We start from the raw sequence: 19,163 nt of genomic DNA on the forward strand, positions 1-19,163 counted from the left end.
GAACCTAGATGTAAAAATCCTCAATAAAATTCTGGCGAATCGGATACAAAAACATATCAAAAAAATTGTGCACCATGATCAAGTAGGATTCATCCCTGGGATGCAAGGCTGGTTCAATATACGGAAATCAATAAATGTTATTCACCACATCAATAGACTTAAAAATAAGAACCATATGATCATCTCGATAGATGCGGAAAAAGCATTCGACAAAGTACAGCATCCCTTTATGTTCAAAACTCTAGAAAAACTAGGGATAACAGGAACATACCTCAATATTGTAAAAGCAATCTATGCTAAGCCTCAGGCTAGCATCATTCTGAATGGAGAAAAATTGAAGGCATTCCCTCTAAAATCTGGAACAAGACAGGGATGCCCTCTCACCACTTCTGTTCAACATAGTTCTCGAAACCCTGGCCAGAGCAATTAGACAGACGAAAGAAATTAAAGGCATCAAAATAGGAAAAGAAGAACTTAAATTATCACTATTTGCAGATGATATGATTCTATACCTAGCAGACCCAAAAGGGTCTACAAAGAAACTATTAGAGCTAATAAATGAATTCAGCACAGTGGCAGGATATAAAATCAACACGCATAAATCAAAGGCATTCCTGTATATCAGCGACAAATCCTCTGAAATGGAAATGAGGACAACCACTCCATTCACAATATCTTCAAAAAAAAAATAAAATACTTGGGAATCAACCTAACAAAAGAGGTGAAAGACTTATACAATGAAAACTACAGAACCCTAAAGAGAGAAATAGAAGAAGATCTTAGAAGATGGAAAAATATACCCTGTTCATGGATAGGCAGAACTAACATCATCAAAATGGCGATATTACCAAAAGTTCTCTATAGGTTTAATGCAATGCCAATCAAAATCCCAACGGCATTTCTTGTAGAAATAGAGAAAGCAATCATGAAATTCATATGGAAAAATAAAAGACCTAGAATAGCAAAAACAATGCTAAGCAGGAAGTGTGAATCAGGCGGTATAGCGATACCAGACTTCAAACTATACTACAGAGCAATAGTAACAAAAACAGCATGGTACTGATACCAAAACAGGCGGGTGGACCAATGGTACAGAATAGAGGACACAGAAACCAATCCACAAAACTACAACTATCTTATATTTGATAAAGGGGCTAAAAGCATGCAATGGAGGAAGGATAGCATCTTCAACAAATGGTGCTGGGAAAACTGGAAATCCATATGCAACAAAATGAAACTGAATCCCTTTCTCTCGCCATGCACAAAAGTTAATTCAAAATGGATCAAGGAGCTTGATATCAAATCAGAGACACGCCGTCTGATAGAAGAAAAAGTTGGCTACGATCTACATACTGTGGGGTCGGGCTCCAAATTCCTCAATAGGACACCCATAGCACAAAAGTTAATAACTAGAATCAACAAATGGGACTTACTCAAACTAAAAAGTTTTTTCTCAGCTAAAGAAACAATAAGAGAGGTAAATAGAGAGCCTACACCCTGGGAACAAATCTTTACTCCTCACACTTCAGATAGAGCCCTAATATCCAGAGTATACAAAGAACTCAAAAAATTAGACAATAAGAGAACAAACAACCCAATCAACAAATGGGCCAAGGACCTGAACAGACACTTCTCAGAGGAGGACATACAATCAATCAACAAGTACATGAAAAAATGCTCACCATCTCTAGCAGTCAGAGAAATGCAAATCAAAACCACCCTAAGATACCATCTCACTCCAGTAAGATTGGCAGCCATTATGAAGTCAAACAACAACAAGTGCTGGCGAGGATGTGGGGAAAAGGGTACACTTGTACATTGCTGGTGGGACTGCAAATTGGTGCAGCCAATTTGGAAAGCAGTATGGAGATTTCTTGGAAAGCTGGGAATGGAGCCACCATTTGACCCAGCTATTCCCCTTCTTGGTCTATTCTCTAAAGACCTAAAAAGAGCATGCTACAGGGACACTGCTACATCAATGTTCATAGCAGCTCAATTCACAATAGCAAGACTGTGGAACCAACCCAGATGCCCTTCAATAGACGAATGGATTAAAAAAATGTGGCATTTATACACAATGGAGTATTACTCTGCATTAAAAAATGACAAAATCATAGAATTTGCAGGGAAATGGATGGCACTAGAGCAGATTATGCTAAGTGAAGCTAGCCAATCCCTAAAAAACAAATGCCAAATGTCTTCTTTGATATAAGGAGAGTAACTAAGAACAGAGTAGGGTCGAAGAGCATGAGAAGAAGATTAACATTAAACAGGGATGAGAGGTGGGAGGGAAAGGGAGAGAGAAGGGAAATTGCATGGAAATGGCAGGAGACCCTCAGAGTTATACAAAAGTACATACAAGAGGAAGTGAGGGGAAAGGGAAAAATAATACAAGGGGGACAAATGAATGTCAGTAGAGGGGGCAGAGAGAGAAGAGGGGAGGGGAGGGGAGGGGAGGGGGGATAGTAGAGGATAGGAAAGGTAGCAGAACATGACAGTCACTAGTATGGCAATATGTAAATCAATGGATGTGTAATTGATGTGATTCTGCAATCTGTATATGGGCTAAAAATGGGAGTTCATAACCCACTTGAAGCAAAGTGTGAAAGATGATATATCAAGAACTATATAATGTTTTGAACAACCAACAATAAAAAAAAATTAAAAAAAAAAAAGAAAACCCAAGGAATTCATCAATTCACCACCATGTTGTTCCTCAGGTCCTGAGGTTCCTAGCTGGTCTGCCTTCTTCTCTCCACCTTTCAAAGTATTCTTATGTTATATATATATTCATTCACACACACACACACACACACACACACACACACATATATATTCATTCTATGATGTTAATTTCCCTGTGATGTTAATTCTGTGATGTACTTAGTGGGGTTATAGGGAAAAGTGTGTCTACTCCATTATTCCATTTTCCTAAAGGCGAAAGTTCAGGAGGTTTTTGTAAACTGTGCTGGGGATTGAACTTAGGAGTGCTTTACCACTGAGCTATATCCCCAGCTCTTTTTATATATTTTTTTAAATTGTGAGACAGGGTCTTGCTAAGTCGCTGAGGTTCTTTGTAAGTTGCTGAAGCTGGACTTGCAATCCTCCTGCCTCAGTCTCCCAAATTGCTGGGATTACAGGCATGAGTCACCACACCTGGCTGTATAAATGTGAAAAAACTAAAGTTTGGAGGAAGGACAGGTGGATAATGATGACAATCTCTATGAAACCCAGTAGAATAAATACTCTCAGTCCAAGACAGCTTTAGGAAGTAATGCTGTTTGGGAGATCCAGATGTGAACGAACACTAGATGATGGAGAATTGGGAGTGTACAAAATTTCTTGCAATGGTAGGGGGCATGAGAGTTTCAGTGAACACTGTGAAAAGGATTTGAGAGCAACAGGAAGAGCCAGAGAGGAAAAAACAAAAATTGTCATCTGAGAGTATAGAAGGGGAGAGATGACATGAGGAGCTTATATTTGGATGGTGACACGGGTGTGACAAGCAGCATTACTGCCTTGGCAGTCACAGACAAATTTGAACGTCACATCAGGGCCTGATAAGAGGGTACTCTTGGCTTCCTTGTGGCTGAGAAATTACTTCTGCTGCAATAGAGTACAGGTAGGTAAGAGCAAGAATGACATCTGCAACATTTGAGTTTTATTTCCCCAGGGGTATACCCAGCCCTACTACAAATAACCCCAAAGTCTTCTGGGAGAGCAGTGGACCATTCATTTACTCAATTTACACCCCTTATTTTGTCTTTCTGATAAAGTTTTCAGACAAATTGGCATAATTATTTCCACTCTAGGCATTATGGGGTATACATTTTTGGAATATTTGAATACTGAGGTTATAACCTTAAAACAAATTGTTGTTGCTATAATTATCATTGTCATAAATTTATTGAGTGCTTATTAGATGCCGTACTGTTCTAAGTGCTCAACATGCCTTAAATCATTTAATCCTTACAACGACCTAACAAGGTAGGTACTAATTATTATATTAGCTACGTTTTATGCATGAGAAAACTGCGGATGTGGCAAAGGAATTAGAAATATGTTCAAAACCTCCATTGAATTAAAAGCTGGCAATTGCCATCTTCTCTGTAACCACATTCATTACAAGAGAATCACGAAGAATGATGCTTTCCAATTCTTTCCCAAATAATTACTACAGTCCAGCTCTTGTATTTATTTCACTTGCCAGGGTAAAAAGTAACGGGTGCTAATCTCATTCCTTTCATCCTTGGCAATTCACTTGATCCATTATCACTATTTTTCCTGCCTTTAAAATTGGGGCAGTCATACCAGACCACCACCTCTCTAGCCACAGAGAACAAAAGCAATAAGACGTTATTGCAAACATTTTGAAAAAAAAATTGAACTTGCACTAAATTATTATTCAATCCATAGGGAACTTAGTGGTGGCCAAAGAAGAAGGAAAAAAGCAGGAAATGGGAAAACCACAGAGGAAAAGAGGGGTTGCCTAGTGAGGCAGAACTGAAAAGAACAAAAGCCCAGGGAGATTCAGAGATGCCAGAGGTTTATTTCAACCTGACCTTCCTGCTGGTTGGCTCTAGGCTCCTTCAGGCTGGGCTCATGGGGTTACCTTGGTGTCTCATAGATGGTTACATCAATGTCAAATAATGATCTGGGTTGTCAAAAAACTTCTTTGGGCCATGTCCCAAGATGTCACCCTTGTCCCTCATCTCCTTTTTCATCTAGTTTTCTAAAGGTTTCCAACAGATGGTTTTCAGGTTCACCCACATTGATTTTGGTTCGTGCAGAAATATGCCCAAAAAGCAGTCTCAGAGGACAGCCATAGGCCTGTACCCAATGGTATGGGTGTGTGTGTGTGCTCGTGTGTGTGTGTGTGTGTGTACACAGTCCCATACTTACAGCAGACTTTTTTGCCTGATGTAGAGTCAGTGTCGCACAGATTGCATTTATCTTCACAGAGGAAAAAAAGAAGAAAATTCAGTGTGATCTTATTATAAACCATTTTTAAACATTGAAAATTCCCCCTTAATGATGTACTTCCAGGGTGGGGCAAATTTGGATCTTTTTTGAGTCAAAACTATAAACAGAAAATTCCTCACTCCTGGGCCATCATGGATCAACTTACTGCCTGAAAATCTGCAGATTCTCCCCCATCAAATTGGCGCAGACTCTGAGCAGACTTGAAGATTTCCATGCTGTCACTTTTTAGGAAAACTTGAATAATGGCAGTCTGAAGTGCAAACTCCATTTGTTTGCCTTTGTCTTCTTTCCTGAGAGGAATGCTGGCCCATGCTTCTTACCAAAGTATAACCCTTTAAGAAGCGCTTATTTTCTCACCTCTGTTTGAGAAGAATGACATAAAAATAGACTTTTAAACAACTTAAATAAATTTACAATCCCTTACATGCTCTTCCTGCATTCTTCTCTTTTCTTTCCCTATACAACACTATGGAACATAGTACTGCAGATTAAGCAGTCCTAAAATAAAGTTTCCATCGTACAATGTCACTACTCAAACACATTCAATGACTCCCATTTGCCCACAGGATAAATTTCCAAATTCTTTACATTCTTATCTCTCTCTTCTATTACATAATCCCTTTAGTCCAGAATCTTCCTTAACACGTCTTCCTCTTTCTCCTGCCTTATTTCTCTTAACATCTTCCTATCTCAGCTTTTGACAGTCTCTTCCCTTTTACATATCTAAAATTCTTCAGACATGTAGTTCTCAAGGTCTAGCCTGCAGGTCACCAGCATAGGCATCACCTGGGAACTAGTGAGAAATGCAAATTCTTGGGCCCTGCCCCACACCAGCTTACTCAGAATCTCTGGTGGCAGGAACCCACAATCTGATTGAACAGTCCTTCCACATTTGGGGGGATACTGGGGATAGAGTCCAGAGGCACTTTACCACTTAGCTACATCCCAAGCCCTTTTTATTTTTATTTTGAGACAGGATCTCACTAAGTTGCTGAGGCTAGCCTTGAACTTGGGATCCTCCTGCCTCAGCCTTCTGAATCTCGGGGAGTACAGTATGCACCAATGTACCTGGCCAGTCCGTCCATAGCATTTGCCTAAGCTCCTGATGTGCTTCCATGTTTGCCTCCCTCATTTGCATATCATCATATGCAGACTTGTTTGCAGTTAGCTAACTTTTAATAAGAAGACAAGGGGTCAGTGGTAGAGCGCTTGCCTAGCATGTGTGAGGCACTGGATTGGATCCCCGGCACCACATAAAAAGCAAATAAAATAAAGCTATTGTGTCTATCTACAACTAAAAAAAAAAAAAATTAAAAAAAGGAAGACAAGGATGATTTCTTTTTTTAAAATTTTTAAATTGATTTTTAAAACTAAATAACAGCAGAATGCATTGCAATTCTTATTACACATATACAGCACAATTTTTCATATCTCTGGTTTATATAAAGTACGGTCACACCAATTCATGTCTTCATACATGTACTTTAGATAATGATGTCCATCACATTCCACCATCCTTGCTAAAGCCCTGCGTCCTCCCTTCCTTTTCCACCCCTCTGCCCTATCTAGTGTTCCTCTATTCCTCTCACGCTCCCCCTCCCTACCCCACTATGAATCAGCCTCCTTGTATCAGAGAAAACATTCAGCATTTGTTTTTTGGGGGTTGGCTAACTTCACTTAGCATTTCTTCTTCAACGCCATCCATTTACCTGCAATTGCCATGATTTTATTCTCTTTTATGGCTGAGTAATATTCCATTGTGTATACATACCACAGTTTCTGTATCCATTCATCTACTGAAGGGCATCTAGGTTGGTTCCACAGTTTAGCTATTGTGAATTGAGCTGCTATAAACATTGATGTGGCTGTGTCCCTGTAGTATGCGGATTGTAAGTCCCATGAAGACAAAAAATAATAAGTGTTGGCAAGGATGTGGGGAAAGGCACACTCATACATTGCTGGTGGGACTGCAAATTGGTGCAGCCAACATGGAAAGCAGTATGGAGATTCCTTGGAAAATTGGGAATGGAACCACTATTTAACCCAACTATCGCTCTCCTCGGTCTATACTCAAAGGTCAAGGATGATGTCTACTCCTTCTTTCTTTTCTTTTTTCTCTCCCTCTTGTATTTCCCTCCTTTCTCCTCCCCATGTTTGCTTGCCTCATTCCTTCCTTCTTTTCTTTCTAATACAGACCCTGGTACAGAAACTCAACTAGAAATTACTGGTTAGCTGTGGTAAGGTGGCTGAACACAGTGAAGATATTTTGGTAGTATCTTTCTAACTTTGAAGTCTGCAGGAAAGAAATGGCCTTCCCAAAATTGTCCTTGATTCTGATACCAAACAAAGGTTTCCTCAGTTCTTGTCTTTCCACAAGAAAGATTTCAGTCAAGAGATACAGTTAAGGGCAGCAGAACACAACAGACACTAGTATGGCAGTATGTAAAACAGTGGATGTGTAACCGATGTGAATCTGCAATCTGTATACGGGGTAAAAATGGGAGTTCATAATCCGCTTGAATCAAGTGTATGAAATATGATATGTCAAGAGCTTTGTAATGTTTTGAACAACTAATAATAAAAAAGAGATACAATTAAACATGCATAAAGGAAGTGAAATGGAAGTAATGCTCTAAGGTGGGTGGAGCAGGTCACCTCCAAGAAAGGAACCAGCCTCCCATCTTTTGCACTATGGGCTTTTATAGCCTGTCTAGGATCCTCCTACTCCTAAATTTAGTATGCCTGTACCAATTTTGCCTTGTTGAAAAATTTCCCATCAATTCCTAAGCAAAACCCAAGGGGAAAATGGAGGGCTTTAAGCACAAGTTTCTGTGTCACCTAAGGCAGAATGGTCTTTTGTCACTCAGATGGAGTAAGTCCTATTCTTTTTGTCCCTATCCCCCTGCTCACTTTTATCTACCTACTCTAACACCCCCCCCCCCCGCCCTGCAAGGACTAAGAACTCTGAAACCCTTCAGATTTGGGACATCAGATCACCACTTTGGTTGCTCCCTGGATGGGGTGATGATTTCTCAGATTCTGAGTCCTTGGGCACTGCCAAGGGATTGCAAAAGGGAGATACAGGATTGCCCCCTTTAGCCTAAAAGAAGGCGTTTGATGGCAGGTGAGCTGTTAGAAAGACCTGGGTGCTGCAAGGAATCAAACAGGTGCTCAGAAGTAGGTCAGCAAGGCAAACTTTACTTCTGCAGAAGTGTATGCTGCCAAAGAAAATCTGGCAAGCAAGCACACTTGGGAAGGCAGTCTGCCTGTTTTTATCTCTAATTCAGTACAGACCTTTGCTCTGACAGGAGGAACTCAAGGTCACATTCTATGCAATTGGCTAATTTTTAAAATTGAGATGGGCAAAGGGAAGGGCTACAGTTAAAATGGCTACAATCGATCTCAAAATGGCTACAATTGTATCTTATATCCCAATTAAGGCTAAATTCTATAATTTGAAAATGGACCACCAAACATTCTATTTCTCACAGAGGACTGTGAAATCTTTGTCCCACTTAATCTAATAGACATGATGATGACAGCAGGGCCTCAGGTACAATAGGTTGAAAGACCCCAGAAAACCCAGGGATGTCTGTAGGTAGGGAGAAAGAAACTTACTGAGGAGGTTCATCAAACAGAGTAGGATTATTTTAAAATCATGAAAACGTAGTAGGCACAAAAAATTATCTTGATAAAACACAAAATCTTTGTTTTTTAAAGCCAGTCTTTGTTGATAGAGTAGATTCGTATTTTAAGGAAAATTTGTTTTAATCATGAGAATTAAGTTATGTTTCTAGACCAATTCATTTCATTTTGACTATAGAAAACCCTTAAGTAATTTTTAAATCATATCCAACTTAGACAGTTCTTAGTCAGTATTATTAGAGTTGATTAATGTTTTAAAAATACCTTGCTGAAAATCATGGCATTTGCAGGTAAAAGGATGGCATTGGAGAAAATAATGCTAAGTGAAGTTAGCCAAAAAAACAAATGCCGAATGTTTTCTCTGATATAAGGAGGCTGACTCATAGTGGGGTAGGGAGGGGGAGCATGGGAGGAATAGATGAATTCTAGATAGGGCAGAGGGGTAGGAGGGAAAGGGAGGGGGCAGGGGATTAGCAAGGATGGTGGGATGTAATGGACATCATTATCCAAAGTACATGTATGAAGACACAAATTGTATGTCAACATACTTTATATACAACCAGAGATATGAAAAATTTTGGTGTATATATGTAATAAGAATTGTAATACAAAAAAAGTACATGTATAAAGACATGAATTGGCGTGAACATACTTTATATACAAAGATATGAAAAATTGTGCTCTATATGTATAATAAGAATTGTAATGCATTCTGCTGTAGTGTATTTAAAAAAAATAAAATCATTTTTTTTAAAAAAGAAAAAATACCTTGATGTTTTAAACAGAGTTTAATTAAGTTCTGGTTCTATACCAGTACATTAAATTTTGAAATCAGAAACTACTTAAATACCCTTTAGATTATAGGTAATTTATTCATACATACAAATTTTCTAAGGTTTATCTTTCACAACCTAACTTACGATAGAACTGGTTTACATCCTTTGTTTGTCCTCTTTTTTCCACTTTGGACTTCGGGACAAAAAATCTCACTTTACCACACAAAATTTTTCTCCTCCAGGGCTGAGGTTGTGGCTCAGTGGTAGAGTGCTCACCTAGCATGTACAAGGCCCTGGGTTCGATCCTCAGCACCACATAAAAATTAACAAATAAAATAAAGGTATTGTGTCCAACTACAACTAAAAAATAAATTAAAAAAAATCTTTTCTCCTCCAAAAGCATTCCTTGTTCCTTTTACCTTTCCTTAACTGAAATACATCCCCACACTTGTCACCTCCTTGTATTTCTTTCTGCTACTTCCTGACTCTTTTGGGCTGTTTTTCTTCCTTTTGTTTATGATTTGAAACAAACTTAATGAAATTTCTGAATTTAGACAAACTACTCCCTTTTCTGATTTAGATAAAAATAGATTGCTTTTACAGTATTTTAAAATCAAAATAGAGCTTAAATTCTTTGTGTATAAAATTATGGACTGGCCAGGTGTGGTAGGAGATTAAAGCAGGAGGATTTCGAGTTCAAGGCCAGCCTCAACAACTTTAGCAAGACCAGGTAAACAAACAAACAAACAAATTGGACTGGGAATGTAGCTCAATGGTAAAGTACCTCTCTGGGTTCAATTCTCAGTACCAGAAAAAAATAATCTGTTAATTAACATTTTAACTGTTTGTAACCTTGCTTTTAATGAAGGCCCAGAAAACAAAAGCAGTCTTTAAAAAAATTGTTGGTTCTTTTTAGTTATATATGATAGCAGAATCCATTTTGATATAATTATATAAGCATGAAATATATTTTATTCTAGTTAGAGTCCCATTCTTAAGGATGTACATGGTGGTGGGATTCACTGTGTTGTTTGCCTTTTTTTCCATATACCAATAATTTGTAAACACACACACACACACACCAAATTTAAAAGTCCAAAAGTACTTGAACTTATATTTAGCAATTGATGTTTTAGTATTTTAATTTACAAATGACTCAGATGCTTTCTCTAACCAATACATTTATAAATGTTTATCCCATTTGTGTCAAACCTAATTCACGTAGTTTTACCAGCTATTTTTCAGATTATGCATGAAAACCAAAAACTCTGACCAGCATAGTTAACACTTTAAGCCTTTTTTCCTGCCAAACCCTAAAATCAATGTACATGTACTTTAAACAGTTTAATAGGGACAAATACAGTTCCTATTGGCTAGTAACCTTGGCAAAAAATGTGTTAATAATTTTAAAGACATTTTTACCTTCCCAACAAGTTTAAATTAACTCATTTCTCAAAAATTTGTTCAAGTCACACTAACTAAAAGGCATTTGGGTTTGTCTTTTTAAATTTATGACAGCCCAATATGGTTCCATGTAGACACAACATACAATGCACACAAGTACATGAACACACATAAAATTGTAGACAGAAAACATATTTTATAGCTTTCATTTAGATTTGCCTTTGCCATTTTTAAACACTAGACTATTGATATGATTATCACACCTCTAAGCAATCCTTAATCTTAAATCTGCTTTCTAAATGAATGACTTAAAGGGAACAATGTATAAATTCACATCTCAAAGACACAGCATTTATTGTAAACAGCCCCAAGTGGGGCCAAAGTTTAAGGGTGAGACTTGTTATGCAAACCTAAGTTAATGTCTTTTCTTGTTTTAAGAACTAATCAAAAATAAAAAAAAGAACTAATCAATAAAGGGAGATGTCCATACAAATTAAAATTTCTTTCATAAATGTTTGGTATAATCCTATTTTGGAGAACTCTCTAGTTGTAAATCCTTTTAATCTAATTTAGTTTTAATCAGATATAGCCCTTCAACCAGTAAGGAAAGAGAAAATTCTATAACTATGCAACTTGAGAAAGCCACCTTTGAGCTTTCCAAAGTTTTGTAAATAAAATTTCTGTGATATGTTGTTTTTAGAACTCTTTGTTAGAGGTACATCTGTTGAAAGGAGCAAGAGTCAATGTTAGGATTTATAGGGTATCTTTTCAGAGAGTCACCAATGGGCCAGATATCCTCTTTAACCAAGAAGCAACAAACAAACAAAAAACCCAGTGTCTTGCATGACAGGAAAAGGGAAAGAGACAGAGCCTCTTTTTACAATTTATATAGATCAGGTATTGGGCCCTCACAAGGACAAGGAAGTTACAGATGTTCACTAAACAGAGCACAAGTCAGATTTAGAATTCTAGAACCCAAACCAGCCTGTCCCAGATTTGTGTCATATGACACAGTGAACATACAAACATGGAAGAGGTCCTTATGGTTGGAGATGGCTAGGGGCAGAATCTACCAATCACAGTTATGCTGAAATCTAAGTTTCAGGTGGCCACTTGTCACTGTGAGGTAGATCTATGTCAATCATCATCACTGTTTATCCCCCTCTTTAGGAACCTCTAAAGGGGAAGATTCCCTGTTGTTCTTTATTAGCAAATGAATTTGAGAATTAGCCCTTGAATACTTGCTTAAGATAACAACCATTGATTTAACCTTTTTATTTTTATTTATTTTTTTATTTTTCAGGGGCACTTGGCCACTGAGGCACATCCCCCAGCCGTATTTTGTATTTTATTTAGAAACAGAGTCTCACTGAGTTGCTTAGTGCCTCACCTTTGTTGAGGCTGGCTTTGAACTGGAGATCCTTCTGTCTCAGCCTCCAATGGTGGAATTACAGGCACCATACCACACCTGGCTGAATTGACCATGTTTTGAAAAGACATCCAAAGGGTGAAAAGCCTGATAGTCAGATTACTTTCTATTTTCCCTCATAGGACAAGTTTTCATTCTCTAATTTATATTGTGGACAAACTGTGTTAATTTTTTTTCTTTTCTTTAATTCCCTGTCTTAAATTAATTCCAATTACTTAAGGTTCAGCTGAGGGGTAAATCTCAGGGTGTGGACATCTAGGTACTTATTTGGAGAGAAGATAGAATATGTGAAAGCATGAGATGTCCCAGCCTCCCTCTCGGCATATTACTTGGTTGGGTCCTCCTCCACCCTGGGGACTTTCCACCTTAAGCATTGTTACTGGCACTCCAACTTTCCATTGAGTTTTCTAAACCTGGAGATTCCCACATTCTATCAGGTCATCTGGACCCAGAGATTCTCACCTTTCATTGAGTTGTATAGACCTGGAGATTCCTTTCTCTGTTTGTCTTCCTCACCTCTGGGTATTCTAACTACTGGGCCTCCATATACCTTATTTTCCCAATGAGACTCTATCTTAAACACTCAGACACCATTAAGGACAAAATGGATCATGCTACCAAACAATGGCAGCCAAGATAAGCCCCACCCTGAGAGCACCCAATTTTTTCCCACTGAAAAACCAGCCTATCTCAGAGCAAAGCCTGTCCAAGGAAGGGACATGGCCTTTGTCCTTGGAAAAACCCACAGAGCACTCCTAAGCACATTCCCACCCTGCTAAGTTGTTTATCTACAAATAACAGGAGAGATCTGCTGCGCCAGGTGTCCCTGACTCAGTCAGGCTAGGTGGGGATCCATAGCAGCCCCCTAGCAGCCACCAATCAGCATGAGACAGGGAAATACCTGGGATGCCAGATGACCCTCTCAGTGGTTTATGGTGGTTGATAACAAGTTGGGAAACCATGTAGTTCAGCACGTACACCCCTCTTGGCTCAAACCAATCAGTTCAAACGAATACCCCTTTTGTACTGACCAATCACCCCTACCCAACTCGTTCCCACCAGTGAATGTGCTAATCATGTTTTAGAGTTGTTATTTGATTTTCCCGCTGTGTGTGATGATTTGCTAAAAGAGGCTATGATGTATGTGAAGTCCCTGCCCTCCCCCAAAAATGTATAAAAATGCTGCAAACCCTGGGCTCGGGGCCTCTCAGCGTCACCAGTTGCTGTGTGCTTGCGGAGGACCGAGCTAGCTCGCAATAAACACCTCTTTGCTGCTTGCATCGATCTTGGGTCTCTGGTGGTCTTTGGGGGTCCCGAATTCGAGTAGAGAACGGTAAAGGGTCTCCCATCCCTGTGTATGTAAGAAATACCCCTCTGGCCCTGTTTGGGTGATGTTTGGGTGATAGATTCAATGAAAGTTAGGAATGTAAAATCAGCTTGGGGGAGGGTTTTAAAATTTGGAGGAAGAAATGCCCCCATCCCATAATCCCATAATCTAGGGAAGTTGGGGGTGGGGGGGGAGAGAGGGAGAGAGAGAGAGAGAGAGAGAGAGAGAGACTGACTTACGCATACCTTTAGGGACTCTAGGCTTATAATGTGAATAGGCAGTCTAGGTGAGTGTGAGAGCCATCATTAGAGTCTATAGGTATAGGAGAAAATAACAAAAGAAGAATTTGCAGTCTGGGGACTCTCTTTGGACAGAGAGAACAGTGGTGGAAACACAAGGGAGAGGGCAAAGATCCTCTCCAATAGCCTATTGGGGAACACAAAAGGGCTCTATATGTAAGTGCACTTTCACAAACACAACATCCATCAAGGTGGAAGACACAGTAAAAGACAGAAGGCTGGGTCAGGAGTAAGAGTCTTTGAAGAGAGGCAGCTGACGACAGAAGTTGAGCAGCCCTGAGTCTGGCTAAGTCAATCCAAGCTGCTTGCCTTATATCTCATGTTGCTACAGCAATCTGAGCCCAATTCGAGTCACATCACCAGTATATTACCAGGTGGAGGTTTCCTTGGTTCTTGTCTTCCCAAAAGAAAGATTTCAGTCAAGAGACACAGTTCAAAAAAGCTTAAAGGGTTTATTTAATGAAATGAAAGCAATACTCCAAGGTATATGGAGCAAGCTGCCTCTAAGAGAGGAAACCGTCTCACACCTTCTGCTTTGTGGGCTTTTATGGCCTGCTTGGGATCTTCCCACCCCATGAATTATTTATTTGGGCAGTTATACCTGTGTCCCACTTAAGTTTAATGTACCTATACCAATTTTGCCTTGTTGGAAAATTTCTCATTAGTCCCTAGGTGAAACTTACAGTGGGGAGAGGTGGTTCAAGGGTGGGGTTTTCTGTCACCCAAGGTGGAATGGTGTTTTGTCACTTGAGGTGGAGTGAGCCCACTCTCCCTCCACCCATTCCCCTGCTCATATATTCATAGCTGTCTACTGTGACAGTTCCCATGTCAAAAACCAAATACCTGGGCTGATGGCTCATGGCTCTGACTCTTCTAGCACTTCCTGAAGTTTAATATTCTGGAGACACTATAAGTGATTAATATACATTAATTACCAATAACTACAGCAGATCCCAGAAAGATCTTGATTTAGTAAACTTGTTGGCTAAGTCAGGCTATTTAAGACAAATGGCCCCTAAATGGCACATAAGAAAGATCAATCTGACCAAGCAGTAAGTCTCTGTTGCTCTCCACCCATCCCTGCTCCACACCCCAGGGACTTGATCCTTTTCAACATGTAGAGCATCATAGCCAAACGTGAGCGGGAACTCATCTTCTCTGAGTCCACTGGCAAAACAAGGCCTGCAAATGGGCCTCACCATTTCAATATTATCTCCTTTTATTATTTTCTCCTCTCTCTGCTTACCATGAACCCCATATTTTGACATTTTCATCTACAAGAAAACCTTCTCTTAAATGCCATGATATATATATATATATATATATATATATATATATTAAAAAAAAGAAAGAAATAAAAAGGAAAAAAGAAGCAATCAGAGAGCTAAAAGTCTTGTGAAAGCAGAGGTAGAGGGTCCTTTGTATGACACCTCTGCAGAAAAAGAAAGTGGTTTATGGTTTTTATTTTATAACTGTACTCTGGCCTGAGGTGTTTTAATAGGATTTGTTAGAAGTGCTCCTAAATCATTCTGATATTCTAACCCTCTTTAGAGGAGTGAACACCAAAACTTTGTTGATGCAGGCATCCATTTCAATAAAAATAATTTGAGCATGAACCACTAATCCCGATACATTTGTTTCTAAATTATATTTGTGTTCTACTGCTCTAATGCATTTACATAATGAAGTACAGACACAAAAATACATGTTGAAAGTATGGGAAAAGGATGAAATGAATAATATTTTTCGAGGGCTTTCCAATTGTGATGTCTTCCTACTATCATTTTCTTATAGTTCAAGAAATAATACACAGTCACAGAAAGGGTCATCGAACTGGCAGGCACTGACTGAGTATAGTCTATATCCTCTTAGCCCACACTAGCAGTCATTTGCAGGACATTTTTGGATAAGTAACCACGTCCATGCCTCCCTGTCTAAAAACATTCTGTAACTATTAAAGTGTGATCAGTAGTCACTGGAAAGACCTGAAATGCTGGGGATCAAACATCCCAGTAATGACTCCCAACCAAAATGTCAGTGGATAAATACCCCCACTTCCTTAAACCTTAGAAGGACAATTTAGAAACCTCAGAGGAACAGTCTCTCAAAAGGTCCTCATCAAGAGAGAGTCACGGATGAGACAAAATGGTAAACCACTTGTCAGTATATTCTTTATTGACTTCCTGGCCTTTGTAGGACACTTCCCAGCTCTCATAGGTACTTCCTGGAATCACCTCCCAGATAAATACTTGCATATAAATCTTTTGTTTTGGGGCCTGTTTTGGGGTACTCTAAACTGAGATAATTATTTATAGTGTATCTTAAATGGTCTCATAATTTCTATTTTTTTAAGTAATCCGATTAAAACATCATTATTTTATGCAACATGGCTGACACTGAGCTACGAGTAGGGTAGGAGATTTGATAGCATTGTCATTTTTTCTAATTTAGTATGCTTGCATGAATGGCAGTGTCTTGATTTATGGTTTCTTTGCAGGGATATTTTAAGTTACCTATTTTTAGAGGGTTATTAGTTACAACTGGATAACACGATTTGTAATGCAACCCAGCCAGGAACATGTAAACTGTAGTACTTTGCAATATGCTGAAAGGAACATTTGCATGAGGACTGCACTGTCAACTCTTCCTAGTGTGAAATATTCCCTCTTTCCTCAGGATACCTCAAAACCATATGGGACATATGACCCTGTCATACAGACAGAGGAAGAGCACTGGTGGCAATTTATACATTAAATAGTAATAAAACTGTATCTATGTAGCTATCTATTCATTCTAACATTTGCTCCACACACCACAATGTATTATCAGATTCACTCCTGAGATTTGATCATTCCATTTTAGAGACCACCGCTCTGGAGAATCTAAGGCCTTGTCTGAACAGCCAGAGACAAGTAGAGAACTAGAGCCAATAAAGAATGGATTAGTTCACAGGGAATCACTACTGGATTACAGGGGGTGTTGTGGGTTGAGCTATATTTATATGAATTGAAATCCTGTCCACGAGTTCTTGAGTTCTGTGTCTGAAGGAAGAAAGAAGAGTTCAATACACAAAGTGTGGAAATGGAGAAATTAGAAATGGGGACAAGAGGGAAGGCAAGAATTTTGTTCTTTCCTGGGTTTTGTGGAGCAAGTTAATGAGATCGAACATGGAATGGGCCATTTTATGAGATATGCTGGTGAGACTGAATGCAAGTATTTTTGCTTTGGGGCTCAGGAGACAAAGAATATCACACAGTGGAGATGAGAGACATTCTCTGGATGGCTGCCCAAAACAGAATGTCTCTCTGCTATTGCATCATGCACTATTTAGAGACCATGGCAAGAGAATGAACTTGGTGGAGAAGTTGGAATTCTCACCATAAGCAGCAGCACAGGGCAGAAGCCTTCTTCACTCCACTTCTGAGCAGATGACACTGACGAGGGCAAGTCATTGCAGAGGAGAAGGAAATTTTGCTCATAGTGGATGTATGGGTCCTATAGCGGCCATGCTGTTTACTAAGCTTCCTGTGAAATTCTGACAGGGACATCCAGGAATTCTCATTTGGGAGCAGGAGGCCTTTTCCAGAAAGCTAGTGACTCTGAATAAGCAAGTGAAATCATGAGCCAGGAAGTTTAGATTTATTTGACCTCATTCATATCCCCAAGGAGACATTTGGTTTACAGTAATAATTTGGGTTCTTTTACTATCAAATAAGCAAATGATTATTTAACATTAATTTCTCTACTTGGCATTGGTACTGCAAATCTGGCCACGCCACAGAGAAAATGACAGTGGCTTTTCTAACCTGTTCACTTCACATCAGGGTAATATTTGGTGCAGGAGAGTATTCTGAAGCATCACTTGATGAAATATTTTAGGAAAACAAATGAGGGGAACCAATAAACACAGTGCTTCTTCTAAGCAGATTTGCAAGGACAGACTTGCTTCCTACTCCACTGAACTGCAGAATTATAGATGTTAAAGCTCCTTATGGTGAATCATATGTACATCATTGAATGAAATTTTGTGGACCTGACCCTTAGATTCTTCCAAGTTGAGTAATAATTTATACTAACAGACTAATTCTTATACCTGTAATTTATAAATCTGATCATTCCCATCCAAATCCTTGCCATCTAACCTCCTCATCCAGTCATGATTTAATAGCTCAGCTGCAAAATGAGGTCTCAAATTACCAAGGCATCATAACTTTTGCCAGGAATACTAAAAGACAAGCAGACAAAAACTAAGACCCCTGAAACCTCAGGCAGAAGCATTAGCTAACTGTAAACTAAATACTTTTTGAAAACTTGGTTCCCATTTTCGGGATGCTAGGAAGTCATTTATTGGGGGTGGGAGATACATCATCCCAACATCTTGAAACTGTCAATAGATTTTCCAAAAATACCTTAATCTATCTCCAGTAAATTGTTTCCTATGGTTCAATATAACAAATATATATATATATATATATATATATATATATATATATATATATATATCCTGGTTGTCAAAATACATAGGCTTTTGGTGTGGGATAGCTAAGCAGATCTAATTTCATCTAGGATGGTATCTGTAATTTGGCTTCATTTGTGGGTAGTTTCACGAGGGTTTTTTTTTCCTTTTTTTTTTTTTTTTGGAGAGTGAAGAATGGGGAAGTCTGTTGTCTTGAGTTTCTTTAAAATATATATATTCCCCCCCCCCAGTCAACTTTTAGAAATCTAATCAAAGACTCAAACACATTTTTTTAAAGAGAGAGGGAGAGAGATAGAGACAGAGAGAGAGAGAGAGAATTTTAATATTTATTTTTTAGTTATCTGCGGACACAACATCTTTGTTTGTATGTGGTGCTGAGGATCGAACCCAGGCCGCACGCATGCCAGGCGAGCGCCCTACCGCTTGAGCCACATGCCCAGCCCCTCAAACACTGCAGGGAGCCTGCAGTGTTGGTAAACAGTCCATGTAAGCTAAATATACATATATTATTGAGAACAAATATTTAGCTTATATGGACTGTGGAGAAATAAAACTTAGAGAAATAAGATTTATTCAAAATGGAATAAGTTCTAGGAGTCAGAAACTTAAAAGAAGACATAATGTTTTCACAAACTTATCCAAATGCCAATAACAATTTAATATGTTCCCTCTAAGAGTAAGCACTCCACTTGGTTAATTATCATCTGAAGATGAATTTATGAACATTAATTAAGTGCCCTCCAAGCAGCATGATTAAGAGGCAATTAATAACAGACATTTAATACTAGTCAAATTTACTAAACATTTGTTTCTATTGAAACTT

The sequence above is a fragment of the Marmota monax genome, unplaced genomic scaffold (genome assembly GCF_021218885.2).
Source record: "Marmota monax isolate L192 unplaced genomic scaffold, Marmota_monax_Labrador192_F-V1.1 WCK01_AAM20220418_F8-fsc00089, whole genome shotgun sequence".
Taxonomy (NCBI): Eukaryota; Metazoa; Chordata; class Mammalia; order Rodentia; family Sciuridae; genus Marmota; species Marmota monax.